At 49.5% G+C, this 20,011-nt stretch overlaps 1 protein-coding gene across 1 annotated transcript in view; it reads right to left on the bottom strand.

Moving 5' to 3' along the window:
• The window catches only part of INO80 (INO80 complex ATPase subunit), a 1,945,052-nt gene that overhangs the window by 1,725,607 nt on the left and 199,434 nt on the right, over positions 1-20,011 (bottom strand). The gene's annotated exons all lie outside the window — the stretch shown is intronic.

The following is a 20,011-nucleotide window of genomic DNA, read 5'->3' as shown; positions in this document are numbered from 1 at the left end:
ATTAATGGAAGACTGACCCACTTTGAACTGAGGCGCGGTGTACTAATGAGTGACCTGCAGAACCAAACTGAGCAGTATAGGCAGTATCGATTTGATCAGTGTATAAAAAGTGAGGAAGGACTCAGACATGAGGCAAACCCTGCCTGGAGGAGCCGCAAGAGTCTTCAGGGACCAGGAGAGAAGGCAGAAGCTGTCCGGGATGCCGAGAACGGAAGGAGAGAGTCTGTAGCCGGTCCAGAACGTAAATAGCACACAGCCAGCAGGCAGGCTGCCACTCCAGGGATCCCCAAGCCCTGGGAAGCATGTAGTGAGGAGAATGTGCTACCGGTATAAGACGGCTGAGGAGCCGCTGCAGACAGACTACAGAATGCCCCCAGAACTCTGTGACCGAGCCGACCTTCCCCGCAAGGAGCGGAAACCCGCGTAGAGCACACAAACAGGTACACAGGTAATCAGAGAGGTGCTGGAAGTCTGGGAAGACTGTGGTATGAGAGAGATTGTGATAAGACACTCTTGGACACTTGAGCCATGGGCGGGACGGCAGAGTGGACATGTGTTTGGCAGGAGAGTGAACCAAGCCAACAAAGGGAGAATTGTAAATCAGTAGTGAGAGTCTGAGACCCACACCCAGTCCAACTGATGAACAAGTTACTCTCTTACCTGGTAACGTTCTTTCGATGTGATGGTCCGACGACGTATTCCATATCTTTGACAGTAAATCACCACAGCTGTGCTGCTTTGTAAAATTTTCGGCGTCTGCGTCCTGCGTCGATGACGTTGATGCGCCGTCCCCGAGGACCTCCTCTGACGGCCAACGTCACCCGATGTGAAAAGTAGGACGCACGACGCCCGTAGCCTCAGTTGTAGTTTTTTCCCCCCAGAACGTGCGACACCAGTCTTCTGCCAGTCAGACACACAAGGCCTTGCGGAAACGTAAGCTGCAATCACATAAGAAATTCTGCAGCGGGGAAGGTAGGGAGGGACCGATATGGAATACGTCGTCGGACCATCCCATCGAAAGAACGTTACCAGGTACGAGAGTAACTTGTTCTTTGAGGGGATTGGGTCCTCCGACGTATTCCATATCTTTGACAGACTCCCAAAGCAGTACCAAAGCAAGGAGGTGGGAAAGAATTTAGAACACAAATTTAGCATGCCCAATCAAATTGCGGAATAAAGGACTGCCTGTCCTCTGATGGAATCGAGGGAGTAGTGACATGCAAAAGTATGCACAGAAGCCCAGGTGGCTGCATCACAGATGTTACGAATAGGAACACCCCTCTGCAGGGCAGCAGATGCAGCCATACCCCTGGTAGAATGGGCCCGCAAGCCAGCCAGTGGGTCCTTACCCACCAAGCGGTAACACTCGGAGATAGCCATAATAATCCAACGAGACAAAGTCTGTTTCGTCACAGCTTGTCCCAAACGCTTTCCAGCGTAACCAATGAAGAGTTGATCGTCCACTCTGACCCGGGACATGCGTGAAATATAAAAGCTCAACGCTCTCCTAGCATCAAGCGTATGTAGCCTCTCCTCTTCCTTACCAGGATGCGGAGGAGGATAGAATGCCGGAAGAACAACCTTCTGGCCCAAATGAAATTCCGAAACCACCTTCGGAAGGAAGGACAGTGAAGGGTGGCTTAACTGAAAGTGCCTGTAACTCTCTCACTCTGCGAGCCGAAGTAACCGCAACCAAAAACACAGTTTTCAGAGTTAACAGTCTCAAAGGGCAAGAATGCAAAGGCTCAAACAGAACACCCATAAGAAACTTAAGAACAAGACTCAAATCCCAACCTGGCACCAGAAAAGGTGACGGAGAGAACACATTAGTAAGCCCTTTCAAAAACTGAGAAATTAAAGGAATCTTAAAATAGGAACATTCTTCGGACGAGCGCTTAAATATGGATAGCGCCGCCAGGTAACCTTTAATGGTACCCACTTGCAAGCCCCTGTGGGCCAAAGAAAGCAAAAAAAACAGAACAATGGGAATGTCACATTCAAAAGGATCCACATTCTTAACTCTGCACCAGTCGCAGAATTTACGCCAACGGCAACGGTACAGAGACTTTGAAGCCAAGCGTGAAGGTTGAGGGATCTGACCTCTGGATGGAGAACCTGACCCCCCCCTCCCGTGAGAGCAGATCGTCTCAGTAGGGAAGACGACGTGGAGGGCAGATGGACAAGTCGAGAAGGTCTGGGTACCACGTCCTCCGGGCCTACGCCGGAGCAATGAGGATCATCTGGGAACCGAACCTCCGTAACCTCCGCAGTACTTGCGGGATGACAGGGACTGGAGGAAACGCGTACAGCAGTGGGAATGACCACTCCACCACGAACGCATCTCCTAAGGCTCCTTTTGGAGGAAATTCCCGTGAGCAGAACCTTTCGCACTTCCGGTTGACACTGGAGGCGAAGAGATCCACTCGAGGGGTCCCTCAAAGGGCGAAGATCTCCAGGAGAATCTCCTGAGCCAGCTCCCACTCGTGAGAGATCGTGCTCTGCCTGCTCAGAGCGTCCGCCGTCTCGTTGTCGTCTCCGGCCAGATGAACAGCCGAGTTTGAAACTTCCTGCTGGATGGCCCAGAACTCGAGCTGCATCGCCTCCCTGCACAGAGGAAGTGACCCTGCCCCCTCCTTTTTGTTGAGGTAGTGCATGGCCACCGTGTTGTCCGTTAGAATCAGGACACTCTTTCCTCGCACAGTCGGCAGAAAAGCCTTCAGGGCTAACCTGACGGCCCTCAGCTCCAACAGATTGATATGGAGTCTGGACTCCGACGGAGACCAACGACCGCTGACTGTCAACTCGTTGGCATGAGCTCCCCATCCCGTGAGGGATGCGTCCGTCACGATCGTCACCTGCGGCCAGGGCAGCCAAAATGGAGCCCCCCTCATCAGATTGCCGTTGTCGGCCCACCACAGAAGGTCCTGCGCAACCGAAGACGGCACCTGAACAGGGTCCGACAACCTGCCAGAGGCTGAGACCACTGGAGCTTGAGTGCCCATTGCAAAGATCTCATCCGCAACCTGGCCTCTGGCACCAGAAGAATGCAGGATGCCATGAGGCCAAGCAGTCTCAAGAACTCGAAGGCTGGGAGAGTCTGGGCAAGTTGAAACTTGTGCACCATCTGCTGAATGTGAAGAGCCCTCACCTGGGGAGGAAAACACAGCCCCAGGAATGTGTCGAGCACTGCTCCGATGAACTGGAGCTGCTATGTTTGGCATAAAATGGGACTTATTTAAATTGAGGGAGAAGCCCAGCTTGTGAAGGGAGTGGCAGGTGACGGACAGATGATCCAGGACTTGCTCGGGAGGGCTCCCCCTGATCAACCAATCGTCCAGGTAGGGGTAGACGTGAATCCCCCCTTTCCTGAGATGCGCTGCCACCACCACCATGAGCTTGGTGAAAACCCTCAGGGCGGAGGTCAATCCGAACGGCGGGACCCGAAACTGAAAGTGCGAGTCGCCAACCGCGAACCTCAGGTACTTCTTGTGCTTGGGATGGATCGGCACATGGAAGTAAGCGTCCTTGAGGTCAAGAGACACCAACCAGTCCTGAAGTCGAAGGGCCTGGAGGACTTGAGAGTAACCATCATGAACTTGTCCTTCCTGAGGAGTTTGTTCAAACCGCGCAAGTCCATGATGGGTCTCAATCCCCAGTCTTTCTTCGAAATCAAAAAATTAAGGGGAATACCATCCCTTGTTCCTATCCGCTACAGGCACCAGTTCTATGGCGCCTTTCTCCAGCAGGGCTTGAATTTCCTACGCAAGGAGCGGATCCGGACTCTTCAAAGAGAGGTTCCCAGGTGGATTGTTGTGACGCCTCTGCCGAAAGGGAAGACAGTAGCCGTGGGTTATGATCTCCAGAACCCACACATCTGAAGTAATGGCACGCCACTCTACAAGATGCTGCGCCAGCCTTCCCCCAAACGGCGAACCATGGGACCTGGCCTCATGACTGAGTCGTAGCGGCTGCGGCATTGCCTGAGGGCAAAGAGGCAACTGCCCGAGCGGCCTGGGCACCTCGAGTACCCCGTTTTCCACCTCTGGCACTCTTACGGTGGCCTCTTTGTCTGACAGCTCCTCTCTCTTTACTGAAGGACGAGTAACAGCGAAAGGAACCTCCCCTCCATTGTTGTGCCCTAGGACGAAAAGGCGGAGGTTGTCGAACTGCAGCGCCCAACGACTTAGCTGCAGCTTTGGAGGTCTGCAACCTCTCAAGGCTCTCGTCAGCCTTGCTGCCAAAAAGATGTTCACCATCAAAGGGCATGTTGAGGAGCCGGGACTGCACATCAGGAGCGAACCCCGACTTCCGCAACCACGCAAACGTGCGTATTATGGTGCTCGTCGCCATGGACCGGCTGACACAATCTGCCATGTCCAAACCCGACTGAATGGCCTCACACATGGCATCCTTGCCATCCTGAACCATAGCAAGGAAACCATCCCGTTCGTCTCCTTCGGGAATGTGTTCCCCTGAAGAAAACACTTTCTTCGCCCAGCCATCAAAATGTTTGTCGCCTTCTCTGCAGAGCCATATGAAACTGCAGTACCGGGTCAGTGGGGGGACCAAGATCGAGGATGTCCGTGAGGTCATCCTGAACAAACTCCCCTGGGGGAGCTGACCATCCCAAGTACTCGGTGACCCGAGACATAAGGCGCCGGTATGAAGAATCGGCATGAGTGCCAGGCTCAGGCCTAGAAAACTCCACCTCCTGAGAGGTGTTCAGTCCACTGGCATCATGCAGTGGCTGCCTCAGGTCATCAAATTGGCTATGGCCCGAGAGAAGCTCATCTGGCACCGTAACCGGAACCAAGCCCTCATCACCCTCTGAAATGTACTCCAGGCGGTGAGAGGAAGACACCTGGGGACCAAAGCTATGTCTGACCTTAGCCAGAGCCTTTCTAGGGGCTACCCCCGTGCCACGGGGCCCCTCCGACACCACCGCCTCAAAAGGCGTCGAACGAGTCGGCGTCGACGTCAGCCGCAGCGCCGCAAGCATCGACACAGGCCTCGAAGCCAGAGCTCCGAGTGTGTCCTTCGACGACCTAGGCGCCGACAGCCTCGATGACCCCCTCGGAGGCGGAGCCTCAAGAGAGGTCGTCGACGACCTTGGCGCCACAGGTGTCGACGTCTTCCTCGAAGACTGCACAGGATCACGCTCTCTCGAGCGCGTCGAGGACCGGGACCTGGTACGGGTATGGCGAGAACAGTTACCCTTGTCCGAGCGGGACCTCTCCCGTGAACCGTGCTGACCACCCGAGCCCGAAGTCGTGCGAGCGGTGTCTCTCGACCGATCACGACCGACCCCACTCGGAGGCGCGGACGGACCTGTGCCCTGTGATTCGAGAATCGCTAACATCTTCCCGAAGGAAGCCAATTCCTCTGGTGTCGCTTGCATGGTGGGATAAGCGACCCGCCGACGGTCAGAGTCCTCGGAAGAGGACGGGGAAGGCAACCGATGCCGGCGCTTCCGGGAATGCCTCGAAGAGGCAGAGGAGTGGCGAGACAGACTCCTGGAAGGAGACCCACTAGACCTCCGACGATGACGCGGAGAGTCGCCACTTGAATCATCCGTCGAAAGCCCCGCAGACCTCGACTTCCGGGGCTTAGACACTCTACCTACCGACAACTTCTTCTTGCGCTCCCGCAAGGCCTTGGCCGTGAGCGACTGACAGTCGACACAGTCGTCCGTGTCGTGGACCTCCCCAAGGCACCAGAGGCAGGCGTTGTGCGAGTCTGTTAACGACATCTTGGACCCACAGTCCCCGCATTTCTTGAAGCCCGGACGCGGGGTTGAAGACGAAGTAGACATCGTCACGAACAAGCTTTTCACAAAAACTGAACAGGTTCAAAGAACCGAGAAGAATACAACAGAACTCCAAAGAGTCGAGGCGTTTGCGGAAAAAAACGGAACTGAGGCTACGGGCGTCGTGCGTCCTACTTATAACATCGGGTGACGTCGGCCGTCGGAGGAGGTCCTCGGGGACGGCTCATCGACGAAGACGCCGAAAATTTTCTGAAGCAGCACAGCTGTGGTGATTACTGTCAAAGATATGGAATACGTCGGAGGACCCCATCCCCTCGAAAAGGGTGCATCAGCCACTTTTACTGCCTAAAAATAGGCAAATACTCCCAAAAAATAAAAATACTGAGTTAAAATACTCCCAACACAAAAATAGGAAAAAGACCTTTAAAATATTGTGCCCCCTACCTTCTTCGCACATCTCCATGGATATGTTTGGACAAGTAGAGCATGTATTACCACAGGAAGAAACTATTATAACTGCCCGATCAGGAGAAGTAAACATATATTTTTTAATGTGCATAAATAACTAGGTGCAAAGAAATAATTATTACAAAAACATTTTGTTTTTCAGTGAAACATACATTTACTCGCTTATAAAATACTCTCATTGGGAACTGGACTTACATTTTTACTGCCTAAAAAATAATTTTATTCCCAACTTTAAAAATATGGAGTAAATACTCCCACTTCCAAATCTCATCTAGAGCACTGCCTCCACCCATAATGAAATAGCATCCTCATGACTCTTCAAAGTCACAGTACCTGGGAGAGAAGGAAAGCAGGTGGGCTTTGGGGGAAGAAGAGGAATAAGAGAACTTCGGTTGGAAAAAACAAAGCAGAGAAAAAGATCCTCATATGTGCATCTTCAAAGTCACAGTATTAGTGTCTGGCAGGAGAGTATACCAGACCTACACTTTATGAGCCAAAGAGGTGGTTTGCATATAAAGCCTGAGAAAGACCAGAGGAAGGGAGACATTCCCACTGGAACTGAACTTTGTTTTGCATCTGTGTAAAAACCTGAGAAAGGCCAGGCGAAGGGAGACATTCCCCCAGACACTGGGAACTTTGTGTTGCACCTTTATGAGAGCCTGAGAAAGGTTAGGGGAAGGGAGACTCCCCCCCCCCCCCACGCCTCTACCCCCAGTCCCTTACCGCCCCGACATTGAGAATTTTGTTTTGGTACCTTTCAGATCCTAAGAAAGACCAGAGGGAAGGGGGACATTGCAGCTGACATTGGGAACTTTGTAAAGCGTACCATCCTACAGAAAGGATTAGAAACTATCCTGCGTGTTAGTTGCAACACTGAACTATGCATCCAGGGACAACGAGTACCTCCAGAGAGAAACATCTCTACCTGCTGAAAGGAGTCATTCACGCAGGCCAGTGAGAACCAACCCCCCGTCCAAGTCATCCAGAAGAAAAGGAGTAATTCTTCTGGACCAACCCCCCCCCACCCCCCTCTCTGTGTAAGTCTACTTGTTTAAATAAAGCGGATTGCTTAAACATTGTCACCTGTGTGTCAGTTTCCTCCTTCTACACCCTTACAGTATGTATGTAATTAGTCTATGCATTTTTATTTTAGAATTGTACTTTGATGTATTTTCATTTTGTTTTGGACAACAATTTGCATCCAATCAACATACACAAACATGGCATAAATCTGCAACACGAGCAGAAAGCAACACCATCATTCAGAGTCACAGAGAGGAGCGACCCATACTCTCAAAGCAAGGGATCCAGGATCACACTACAGACAAACATAGTCCTGCTCTTCAGTCTGAAGCTATGACATTGTTATGGCCACTGTAAGGAAGGCATGGTATCTGAGCAAGGCAGACACAAGTGACCACAGTTCAAGGGTGTTTATTGAACTTTCACAAGGGAGTGAAAAACACCTATCTAAACCTCAATCTACAGGTGGGAGCAAGTAACGGCCATCCCAATAATAATAATGCTGTCCTGGTGGAGTCAAGTCAAAATAAAAGGGCCTATACTAAAAAACCTATTGCCAATCCTTACTGCTACTTTACAAATAGTACAGGGGTAATGTTCACGAAATTAAAAAAAAGTGTTCACAAAATAATAAGTCGGGATACTTGGGCCGTTGGCCTCCCTTCCCCACGTTTTCAGCATGGTGCAAGGCAGTTCACTCAAGGAAAGTGCACACTCGGTCTTCCTTGAAACGGAGATGGATACTGTTCCAAGTTCAGCATCAGGGCCTTCTGTGCTCAAGTCTTTTTCCATCAGTGTCTCTTGATTTGTAGGGCCTGATGTACAAAACTAAAATAGAAAGTTATTTTCTTCTCATCACTATATGAGTTGGGTGTCTCTGCCTGGATCCCACTCAGCCGGGCTCAGATCCCCTTATCCTACTATTCCAAAAATTCATTTCTTCGGTGACTCACGGTTCACTCCAGATCCCCCTCAGCCGGGCTCAGATATTTTTCACAATCAAAGAGTTGAATGTTGGATCCCCCTCTTCTGGGCTCAGATCCGCTTAACCAAAAAAAAGGTTCAATTAGTCTCGCTCAGACCAATTGACTTTACTTTATACTATCAAAGACTTTTGAATGTGCACAGGGTTTAGCAAGACCCGTTGCATGAGCACTTCGATACAAAGTTATAAAGTTCACTTTTCCCCATGCAGTTGCCATCCAGTTGGATACCTAACAGAGACCTTCGAATGAGTACCTACGTGGCACTGGACCACTCTGTACACAGTATCTTTATTCAGATTTCTCAAAGTACATTTACTCCTTTAGTTTCCACTTGATCGAGTCTCTGATCACATGTGCTTCAAACACTACCCTTTATGGATTTCTTCATACAATGTTGCCACTTGCACCCTTGGTTAAAATACAAGCTTATTTTGAATCTGTTTCTCAGACTCACCGGCTGTGCTGCTTTTACTGGTGCGGGTGTCTTGCAGGAGCCAAGGACAGTACCACAGCAGCCATTGCTCCTCCCGGCATGGGTTATCAACAAAGGAGCATCCCGGATACCTTTGATGCACAATGTAGGTTTGCTCAGCTTCAGTTCCCAGTTTTAGGCTATTCACTTTCTAATAGCGGTGTTTAGAGGTCAAGGGTCCTTCCCTCCTTGCAATCTACAGTCTCTCTGGCTCATGTTAAATCGCCACCTTGGAACTGCTGCTTCCTCGTGTGCTTTCATGCTCCGTCTTTTATCCGTGTTGGGAAGTGTGATGGGAGTCAGGTGTGTGTAATGATTAGTAATTGCCTGACCAGGGTGTTGGGACATGTCAGGTATACGGCTCTGGTGTTAGTCCATTGTCATTTTCAGGATGAACTGTCTGTGAAAAAGTGTTTGTGTCGGCAAGGGAGGGGCGTGGGGGGGCTGTGGTCAGGGTTTCATTTCTAGGTATCCTACATGGGAGGTTGGGGAAATGTTGTTACAGGAAAGGGTATACCGCGTCTCACCATTCAGTGTCCTGCTTCCACTCCCCTAAAACCCCTCATCCAGGTAATCCTCCCACACTGGTCCACCCCAGGAACAGTATTCAATAGCGATGGCCGTGTCCTGGCCACCTGGATGACAGATCCCCGGGGAGTAGCGGGTAAGATACCTTAAGGTTTCTCTCACCACTTTTCCTAGCAATGTGGTAGGTTTGTGCTCTAAAAATCAGAAAATGTCCTGCCTTTCTCGCATCTAGGTAGAATCACTATGTGCTGTGATGAAATCCCATGTCAGAGACTGAGTGTTGGGACTTGCTTGTAGGTGTAGAGCCCAGATGAGTTACATACAAGCTCCTCACTCAGAGTTCAGCAGTCTATCACAGTCCTGAAAACAGAGTCACGGGGAACGGACTGACATAAGCAGATAGAGATTCCTTTTTTTTTTTTTACTTTTATTTAAAATCGGTTCACTTTAGACCGGTTTTTGTCAATGCATGAAAGAAACATTACAGTAATTATCGACATATTTGTACAGCTTGGAAACAAAAGACTTCATGAATAATAGTATCTGACTGTTGTATCGTCAAGGAGAACCCCCTTAGGAAGTTCCACAAAGGAAAGGCTTATCCACGGGAGAACACTATTGTTTTAGGCCACCCCAACAAATTCTCCTATGCCAGGAAGTCCTTTAAACACTGGAAAACAATATTAATCCATCAAGTTACATCATAAAAACATTAGAAGATTTGCTATGCCTCTTTTAATAAATAATCACCCAATCTTCTTCACATTGATGTTCACGCCTCAAGAATTCTCTAAAAGGTTCCCAGATGTCTTTGGGTCTGGAGCCCATTGGGGTTGTCCTACAAAACTCCTGTTCAGTGTCATAGCAGACAAGATCCGCCAACCATTAAACTACAGGCAGGTCCCTGTGAGACCACTTCATTAATATACATCTTTTGGCCATAAGTAAACAGACCAGCAGTAGTCTCCCGACAATTCCAGGGGAGCCATCCAAAACATGCAGTACAACACGCCTCCCTGGGAACCTTCTGACAGAATCCGCTCCAGCATGATCAATACTTGGTCACAAAAATCAAATAACTTGGGACATGACCACATGTGTAAATAATCTGCATCTGGTGCCCTACAACGTGTTCACCCACCGTCTGAAAACCTATCAAATTTAGCTTGTCCGGCTGGAATTAAGTAAGATCGGTGCAATATTTTGAGCTGTATTTTAAATCTTGCATTTAAGGCTGTGCTATGAGTACACATACACATAGACCATCGTTTTCCTTGTAGCTCAAATTCTAAATATTCTTCCCACTGCTTCTGGCAGGGCAAATCGTCACAGGGGTTACCAATCTGTGCCATATTATATATGTTAGGAACTATCATACTGACCCCAATGGAAATTCACCAAATATTTCAAAAGTGACTCCCAAGAGGCTCCCTTGGGAACCCAGACACCCATTGGCGAAACTCTGCCCTAAGGCGGAAATATTCAAAGGCCAGTTTAAAGTCGCTCCTCAATTTCACCGAAACCTGCTCTCAAGTGACAAACCTGTCCCTCTGGATAAAAAACAAAAATGCGAGTTATTCCCAGTCTTGAGCAGGATGCACTTATTGCTACATAGCTGTAGGGGGAAACCCTGGAATATTCCAGACACAGAGCTCTGAGATGTACGGAAAACAGAACCTGCAGATGCTTCATAAGGCACTGCCAGGCACCCACATCTAACTGGGTCCAATCTACTCTTCTCATTCACTGGAGAGAGATTCCTTCTTGGAAGACAACTTTCCAAAGGTCATGGGTTAGGGGCCAAACTGGAAAGAAAGTCACAGCTGCATCACCTAGCCTTGACACAGATAAAATGTGTGTAATTTGCTGGCCACTATCCCATACAGAAAACCCCCAACTCCAAAGACCCACTCGGACGCTCAGATCAACCCCTTGCCAGTTAAGGTGGAAGGCCCTTGTGGAGATCATGGAGGGTTCAGTGTTCGCTTAAGCAAAGGGGTCCCTAGGAAACGCACAAGAGGACCTGCCATTGACTCCATGGAAAGAAAGTCAGAGTGACAAACGCCTATGTAACCACCACCAACCGATGATCCACCTCACTGGTGTCTGCTGTACCTGGGATCTTGATGAAAAGTACTAGTTTGAAAAAAAGCCACAAATCAAAAATGACCACTCAGCTGCGCAGTCACAAGCCCTTGTCAACCAGAGCTTGTGGAGCCATGCACACATTAAGAACAGACACTTACCAATCCCCAAGGGGAGAAAGGACTGGACAACACAGTATACCATCAGAATTCCAAATGGCACCTCAAGTAAGTTCAGGGAGTGTACTTTCAGCAAGTCCCACTCACAGATTTGAAATAAATGAAAGATTTGTGGTGACGCGCTGTTGACACGAATCACAGAACTTGCTCACATGCTTCAACAAAACATAGTCGATTTGGCAGTCAGGGGGATATTACACAAGTAGATGAAAGGGTGTAGGAATAAGGAGGAGATTGGGAAACACGAGTTAGAGGAGATTGCGTAACAGAGTGGCATGGAGAAAAGAGCCAGAGAGGAGGGAGCAGAGGTAACAGATGTGAAAAAGTAGTAAGGAGAAGGAGAGAAGCTCAGAGAGGAGGGGGAGCAAAGGGGGAGGAAGATAGTTATCAAGAGCAATAACGAAAGAGAAAGTGGCAGAGCAGCCGGAAGAGGTGGGTAAAGGAGTTGAATACCACAAGTGAGGAAAAGAAGACTGGAAAGGACTCAGTTTGACTATATAACATCTCGGGTTAAGCAAGCGGCCTTGGAACTCAGTGTGAGCCAGTGATAAAACTAGCTTTAATAAAGCTATCTTAGAGGATGTATTAAAATTGGAGAAGGCCCTAGATATCCCGTGGTTGAGTTATGTTAAGAAAGGTTTAGAAGGTATAGGATGTTATTAATTTATGGAATCAACCAGAGTTGTTAAATATGAAAAGTAAACAGCAACTCAATGTGATTAGCTGTACATCGGAGTCTATTTCTTTAAACTGGAGATTGTAAAGCTTCTGTGCAAGCCTATGCACCTTTTCAGTAAATTCCCATGCAAAATACAAGTGATTACTTTGAAACTTTAAGCAGTCTTGAGTTGCTTACTTCTATATGATGCAATCTCAGATCCTTGCGTCTGTTGGGAACTGGGTCGCCTTTTGATTAGTGCAAGGGCAATTAGGAAAAATAAGATTTCACTGTATAATTGAATTCATTGCTTTGTAGTATTGATGTATTGTGTTTGATGAATTTTATATTTGAAATAAACTGAAAGATGACAGGAAAAGACCGGAGAAGGGGGAGCAGATTAGAGTATGGGTGATCATTAAGTAGGAAGCAAGAAGAGAGAGCGAGAGAGACACTAAAAGAGGAAGAGAGGAAGTAAGACACCATAAAGAGGAGGCATTGAATGACCAGAGATGTCGATACATGAGCTCGATACATGAGCTCCCTCCTGAAGGGACTCCTCGCTTGGTGGCAGGGTAAGGCATAATGTGGGTCTCCCTTATATACAAAGGGCCAGCACCTACTCTGCCCAAGAACGGGGAGTTCTGAAGTAGAATACAGAAGATTGTCCTGACAGGCAAGTAATTTCTAGAAGGAGATACGTTCCTATTAGTTACGCAGTGTCGGTTATGGAAAAGTGCTCTAAGGTATATAACGCTTCCTAGTAGTTTGAATCTAAATCTAGGGAAATTGTATTCCTGAAAAAAGAGCACATCTACAGATATTTGCAGTTAATATAGTGCACATCGCTGAGTGAAAAGTGCTATGTAAAATATTATAAGACAATACAAAGTTTTTTTTTAAAGAATTTTATTAGTTTTTCAATACAACCAACAATACAAACCAAACACGCAGTGCAATCCACAATCATTACATTAACATCAATTGGTCTTTATTCACTGCCCCCCCCGTTCCCACCCCCCTTCACGAGCCTGTTTGTCCTTCACACTCAGTACCCGCTACGCACGGCAGGGCGTCATTTTCATCAGATTCCTCTGGATCTAACATTGTTCCAAATAGTCCAGATATCAATACTTTCCATGCCATCAGGGTACCCACTTCTTCTTCCCAAGACATGCTACTTGCCTCCTACCATACCACCGTTTCAGCCTCCGACCATTTCTGTAATTCTTTCCACCACACCTCCACCCGTGGCTTATCACACTTTTTCCAACCCATAGCTATCCTTCGCTTTGCAAGCACATATGCCAAGTCTTTCAGTTTCCCAACATGCTTCAGTTTTCGTGGCTTAGGAAACCCTCCCAACAGGCAGGCCCAGGCCGTGTCTACAGCAAGCGTGACCCCTTTCTCTGCTAGCCTTTGTGCAACGTCTCTCCAGAAACACTCGATCACTGGGCATGACCAAAACATGTGTGTCATATCAGTGTTCTCCTCATCGCACTTAGGGCACGCCCGTCTGCCAGCATTCCTAAATTTAGATATCCTCAGCGGGGTCATATACGCTCTATGCGTCACATACAGCTGTATTTGCTGCAATCTGGCATTCCTAGATACTTTCTTATGGTATCCTAGGGCCCGCTCCCACATCCCATCCTCCATTTGGGCTCCCACCTCTGTTTCCCAATCCAATCTCAAATGTGTCAATTCCTTTCCACCATCTCATACAATCTAGAGATCTCATGCCCCCCTTCAGCTGTGTCATATATCATCTCCATAATGGCGTCCGGTTCCTCCGCCAGCACTGTCTCAGGCCACGTTATCCGAATCTTTCGCACCAACCTGTGAGACGTAACATACTGGCCCCCATGTAGTCCTGCCTCCTCTCCAAGTCCTTCAAACTCCCTGGTGGTCCCCTCCTGCCATATAACTCCCAACGTTACTAGCCCAACTGACTCCCAATAGGTTCTGATGATCAACCTCAGTTGCTCATCTCCTCCCGCCAAAGCGACCAGGGGTACCTGCGGGGAGCACGGGAGCGGTCCCCCATCATTATACATGTTCGTCGCCACATTTTCCATCCAAGCCTCATCATCCCCGGGAACTCCTTTATTTCTGACTCAGGCAACCAAATAATTTCTTTCAGGTAAAACGGGGCACAGTCCTGCCCAAACAATGTAAATTCAGGGGTCGCCTCATCGGAGAGCCATTTGGCCACAAACTGTAATTGACTCGCTATATAATAGGCCTCAAAATTAGGTAGCTTGGCACCCCCTTTCTCATGAAAGTTCTGCAACTTCCAGAGCGCTACTCTATTCCGGGTACCATGCCACAGAAAGCCTCTACACATACCGTTCAGTTGGACAAAAAACCTCTTGGGAATCATATGTGGAACATTGCTAAAATAATGTAGGAGCCTAGGTAGAACCACCACCTTAAGCATCGCTCCCCGCCCCATCATCGCTAAGGGCAATTTCTCCCAAAACCTCATACATTTGTGGATTTTCTCAACGGCCATCTCGGTATTACGCCTGTATTCCTCCTCGTTCGTATGGTACACATCTATTCCAAGGTAGCGGAAGGAGTCCACAGTCCACGGCACCTGCAACACCGGCAACCTTTCTACAGGTAGTCCCTTGTAACTGCCCAGCGGGAAAATGCTAGATTTTTGGGGATTCACCGCTATACCGGACAACCTTGCATACCTTTCCATCACCTCCAGGATATACTGAAGGTTTTCTTCCGGGTATCTCAAGTATAATAACAAATCATCCGCATATAGGGATATCAGGTGCCGTTCCCCCCAACCTCAATACCTATCTCATCGTATTGCTGCCGCAGATATAGTGCCAGGGGCTCCAGAGCCAGAATGTACAACATCGGGGACCAGGGGCACCCTTGTCTAGTGCCTCTGCTAAGTTGCCATCTCTCCGATATCACTGTTCCTGTTCGCACCCTGGCTAGCGGCGCACTATACAGCTTCTCCGCCCACCTGATGTACCCCGGCCCCATTCCATATTCCCCCAAAGCCACCAGCAGCCACGACCATCTAACCGAGTCGAACGCTTTTACTGCGTCCAAAGACACGACTGCCATTTCTCCTTCATTGTCACAGCCCCATTCAATCACCCGATGGAGTCGCCTGTGGTTGTGAGTAATATTCCTGTCCGGGACATAGCCCGTTTGGTCCGGGTGTACCAAATTGCTAATTACTTTCCGCAGTCTATTCAGCAGGACAGCCGTTAGTATCTTGCTGTCCTGGTTCAACATCGACACCGGCCTATACAATCCGCAGCTATGCCCAGGTTTATTAGGTTTAAGGAGCCGTATTATGATCGCTTCTCTGAGCGACTCCGACAGTCGTCCTACTTCAAACGCCTCATTGAGCATTTCCAACATTGGGGGGAGCACTTCCGCCCCATATGCTTTATAAAATTCGCTAGGCAAGCCATCTGCTCCCGGGGTCTTACCAGTAGGTAGCTGTCTAACAACCTCCTCCAACTCCTCCAAAGTAATTGGTGCGTCTAATTCTTCTCTTTCTTCTGCGCTTATCTTGGGCAATCCCACATCTTGCAGAGTTTCCAGCATCTCACCCCGGCTGTCTCCTCCTCTGTCCTCATATAGTTCTCTATAATAATCCGCAAATTCCCTGTTGACTCCCTCTTGGGTGTCTACCACCTCCCCATCTACTCTGGTTATTGTCCTAATCGGGGGCATAGGGGTTTCACTCTTGTATAGCCACGCCAAGAGACGGCCCGTTTTATCTCCACCCACATGTTGTCTCTCAACGTACTTTTTGTAATTAAGGATGCAGAGCCTTTCCCAGTATTCCGTGCACTGTTGCTGTAGTTTAAGCACTAGCTCGGTGTCTATGCATCCACTTTTTAGCTCTTTCTAATTCCACTTCTACCTTCAATAAATCATCCAGAACCCCATTCTGCAGGCCTTTAGATTTAGCGATGGCCACACCCCGCATCACCACCTTGAAGGCCTCCCACAGTGTCCCCACCGAATCAACACTGCCTGTGTTCACCTCAAAATAGTTAATGATCTCATCTCTCATATCCTCCCGAAAGACCGGATCTTTAAGCGCCTCCGCACGGAGGCGCCACGTCGGAATCCGTGCCCTAAGGTGGCAGTATTGCCACCCGAGAACCAGGGGCGAGTGATCCGACAGGACCCTCGCTTTATATTCTATGTGAACGATCTCTATCAGTACATCTGGTGTGGCAAAGACAGTCAAGTCTAGTGTGCAGCTGTTGTGGGGCCGAGTAATGCAAATATTGCCTCATTAGGATGCTTTGTTCTCCACACATCTACCAATCGGAAGTCGTCTAGCAACGACTGCAATGCCCTAGCTGCTGGGGCAGGCCTGACCACCTGGTCATCCGACCTGTCTACTTCAGGGTTTAACACACGATTAAAATCCCCTCCCCAAATCACTGCACCGCCCATGCACAAGCTCAGGTTGGTGCACATAGTTCGGAAGTACTCTGTCGTGTTTTGATTAGGGGCGTACGTGTTTACAATGCACACCTCTTTATTCTCTACCAACAGTCTCACTATGACCAAACGCCCCTCAGTGTCCACCGGTTCCTGTATTAGTTGGAACGGGACGTGCAGCGCCACCCAGACCAGCACACCTCTAGCACAGGCCGAGTACGAAGACCCCACTACAGTACCTTTCCATTTTCTCCCCACCAGCTCAAATTTTTCCCGTGTCAAATGCGTCTCTTGTAACAATGCAATATCTACCTTTTGTCTATTTAAATACAGCATGACCTTATTTCTTTTTAGATAACTATTGAGTCCCCTGACATTCCACGTCACTATTCTAAGATCCCCCATGGCTCGTCAGTACCCAACCCCCTCTACCTGCGCCATACAGATACAATTCCAAGGCTATTCCCCTTGGCCATGTGTTTAAACTCGAACTTCCCAAAACTATATACATAACAAACTCCCCACCTCCCTCCCCTCCCCCCACCCATCCCATCCCCAACAACCCCTCCCCCCAACTGTTGCCCGGCTCCATCCCTGGATCTCAGGCACTCCCACATCTAGCCCTGCCTGGTACGCTCAGAGCTCAGTAGGGTGAAGTCGCCCTAACGACTACTTAACTATTAATCCTAAATGGGGGTGTGAAGACTATCCCTGCAAAGCTCCTTAATAAAGCAACAGTCACAGTGCACACACTACATTATCTATCCTACTCTGGTCCTATCTACGAACAAGCCACATCAATGACTATAATCAAGTCCCATAGTCTTAAGCCGCAACATCTCCCTGTGCTCACATTACTCTTTACTTATCTCGTCCATCACCTCCTTCCGTCTGGATGTCAGGCTCCTGGGGGCAACCCTGCGTATCCAACCAACCCATGGCGTCCTCCGGAGTGTCGAGAAAAAAAACGTTCTATTTTTATGAAAAACCTTCAATTTCACTGGGTAAAGTAGCATGTATTTCTGGCCCGCCTCCCTCAGTCTCCTCATAACAGCCCCGAAGTTCATTCGGCTCCGCTGCACCATCAGGGTATAGTCCGGGTAGGCTGTTCTGTTTGCCTCTCCATGCTTGATTGTTCCTCCTTTGCGAAAGTGTTCCAGAATCCTCTCCTGATCCCGATAGTTAAGGATCTTGGTGATAACTGGCCTAGGCGGATTGCCTGGCGGCGGCCTCCTCGTCAGAGCCCTGTGTGCTCATTCCACAGCAAATCCTTGAGACAGAACACCTCCGGTTATCTCCTGTAGCAACATGTTTTCAACAAACTCTGTGGGGTTGTGGCCCTCTGTTCCCTCCGGTATACCCACAATGCGGATGTTGTTCCTTCGGGCGCGTCCTTCCGCTTCCTCCGCTCTACTTTCCAGGTTGCCCACTCTCTGCACCAGGCCATGCAGTCCTGACTTGTGTGAGGCGCAGTCCGCTGTGTTCGAAACTCCATTCTTTCTCCAGGCTCTCTGTGCGCTCCGACAGGGACCTTACATCCTGTCGGACTAAATTCAGCTCCTCCTGCACTTCACCGACCTTGAGGTCTAACACTGTTTTCAATTCAGCCACAACCATTTCGAGCTCAGCCTCCCAGGCCGCTTTCAAGTCTGCCTTCAAGTCCACAATTGCAGCCAGAACCTCTTGATTTGTACCCGCGGCGGCCATGCCTCCTGCAGGGGGCTTGTCTTTGCTCCTGGCACTTTCTGGGCCCGGCAGCGTTCTGGCAAATTCGTCTAGCGTAGGTTGCTTCACTTTTTGTCTTGGAGGCTTGTTAGCCATGTCGCAGCAGCCGTATGTAGTGGGTCCGCCCACCTCTTATGCTCCACAAGTAGGGGGACGGGGGGGGCGCACACCCCGTTCCAACGTCCAAGGCCCTACCCAAGCATGGGGGCCTCAGACCCTCAAAAGCTCTGCCAGCCTCCTCTGTGGCATGCCCAGCAAATCAGCGGCGATCAGCAAGTCCATTCACCCCCACCTGCCCTGTTGTCTGGGCTGTACCGGGACACATGTGCTGGGTAGATCCTTTGTATTTACTCAGCGCACACGTGATTGCGCTCAGAGGTACTTTGCTGCTGAGCAGAATATCATCAGGGTTCTGTGCAGCGCGTCCAGGTCACTGTCATTCATTGCGTCCAGTTATGCACACCCAGGAGGGTTTCCTCAGGCTATTTCAGACTGCGATGATTGTCTCCTCCTGCTCTCAACTCGAGGATCAGAGCCCCCAAGTTGCTTTCTATTGTATGTCCATACGGGGGTACTGGCGCCTGTCCTGTATCTGCCCGTTCCTCACATGTGTGCGCCACCAAGGTGCTCATCCACGTGCGCACCCAATTTCGTGTTGCGGTCAGCGATCTTCTCATCAACTGAACAGTAGGGCAGTTGTATGTGCAGGCACTATTTATGGGAAACGCCATCCATTTCAACACACCTCCCGACCCTTTCAATGTTGATGTCATCCGTCTAGCGTTGCATGCCCTACTCTGCTCTGTCTGGGCATACTGTGGGACCCAGCATGATCGCTCCTGGCGGTGCCTTCATCCCGAGCCCCGTTCCAAGCTCGGGAGCCACGTGTCCAATGCCCGTGCACTCGGCATCCCTCCGCTCCTCTGTATAGGGCCTCAGGAGCCAGTCCCACTCCCACGTGCTCGTGCGTTATTTCGCCACGAGATATGTGGCAGGGGCTTCACTGGTCCGCCGCTCGCCCGCAAGCTCCGTGTGCACTTCACCCTCCCGGGGGCACAGGCACACTTATCAGCCGCGGTCCGCCGCCTGTCTTCTTTGCGGCTGCTACACTTTCTCTGACACAATGTGTCTACCGTGGCACCGCGTCGGAGCTCCCTCGCACATCGCCGCCTTCTGCAAGCATCCCGGTGTCGGCCAGCTGCTCGTGCTTGTCCAGCTGCGCCACGTAGGCTCTCTTCCTCGTCAATTGCACCAGTCCCTTTGTTCTATGCCACCGGCCATTTTGGTTTTCTTCCCGGCCTTTGGATACTTTCAATTCGATCGCTCGCAACTTAGTATCTTCAGCCTCTCCAGCTCCGAGATTGTTCCTGTGCGTGCGCCTGCATTTCATGCATTAGACCTGTCGATTCTAGGTCCCAACACTCCATTTTTCCACTGTTTAGTCCAAGGATCATTCCGGATCGGCAGGAGCCCCTCAGAAGACGCGTCCTCTCACATGGCCTCAAAGCCACCGCCCTCCCGACAATACAAAGTTAATGATGTATGGAAACAATGTGGAGCAAATACAAGTTTGATTAAAAAAATAATATTCCTGCCGCATGGATCAAATAATGGGCTCAGGGGTCTATTAAGCCTGTTAAGGTGTTAAGCAAACCACTCCAAGGCCCACTCAGATCCTGC

This window comes from Ambystoma mexicanum, chromosome 14 (assembly GCF_040938575.1).
Source record: "Ambystoma mexicanum isolate Mex_15411 chromosome 14, UKY_AmexF1_1, whole genome shotgun sequence".
Classification (NCBI taxonomy): Eukaryota; Metazoa; Chordata; class Amphibia; order Caudata; family Ambystomatidae; genus Ambystoma; species Ambystoma mexicanum.
This window is presented reverse-complemented; position numbering and strand designations above follow the sequence as displayed.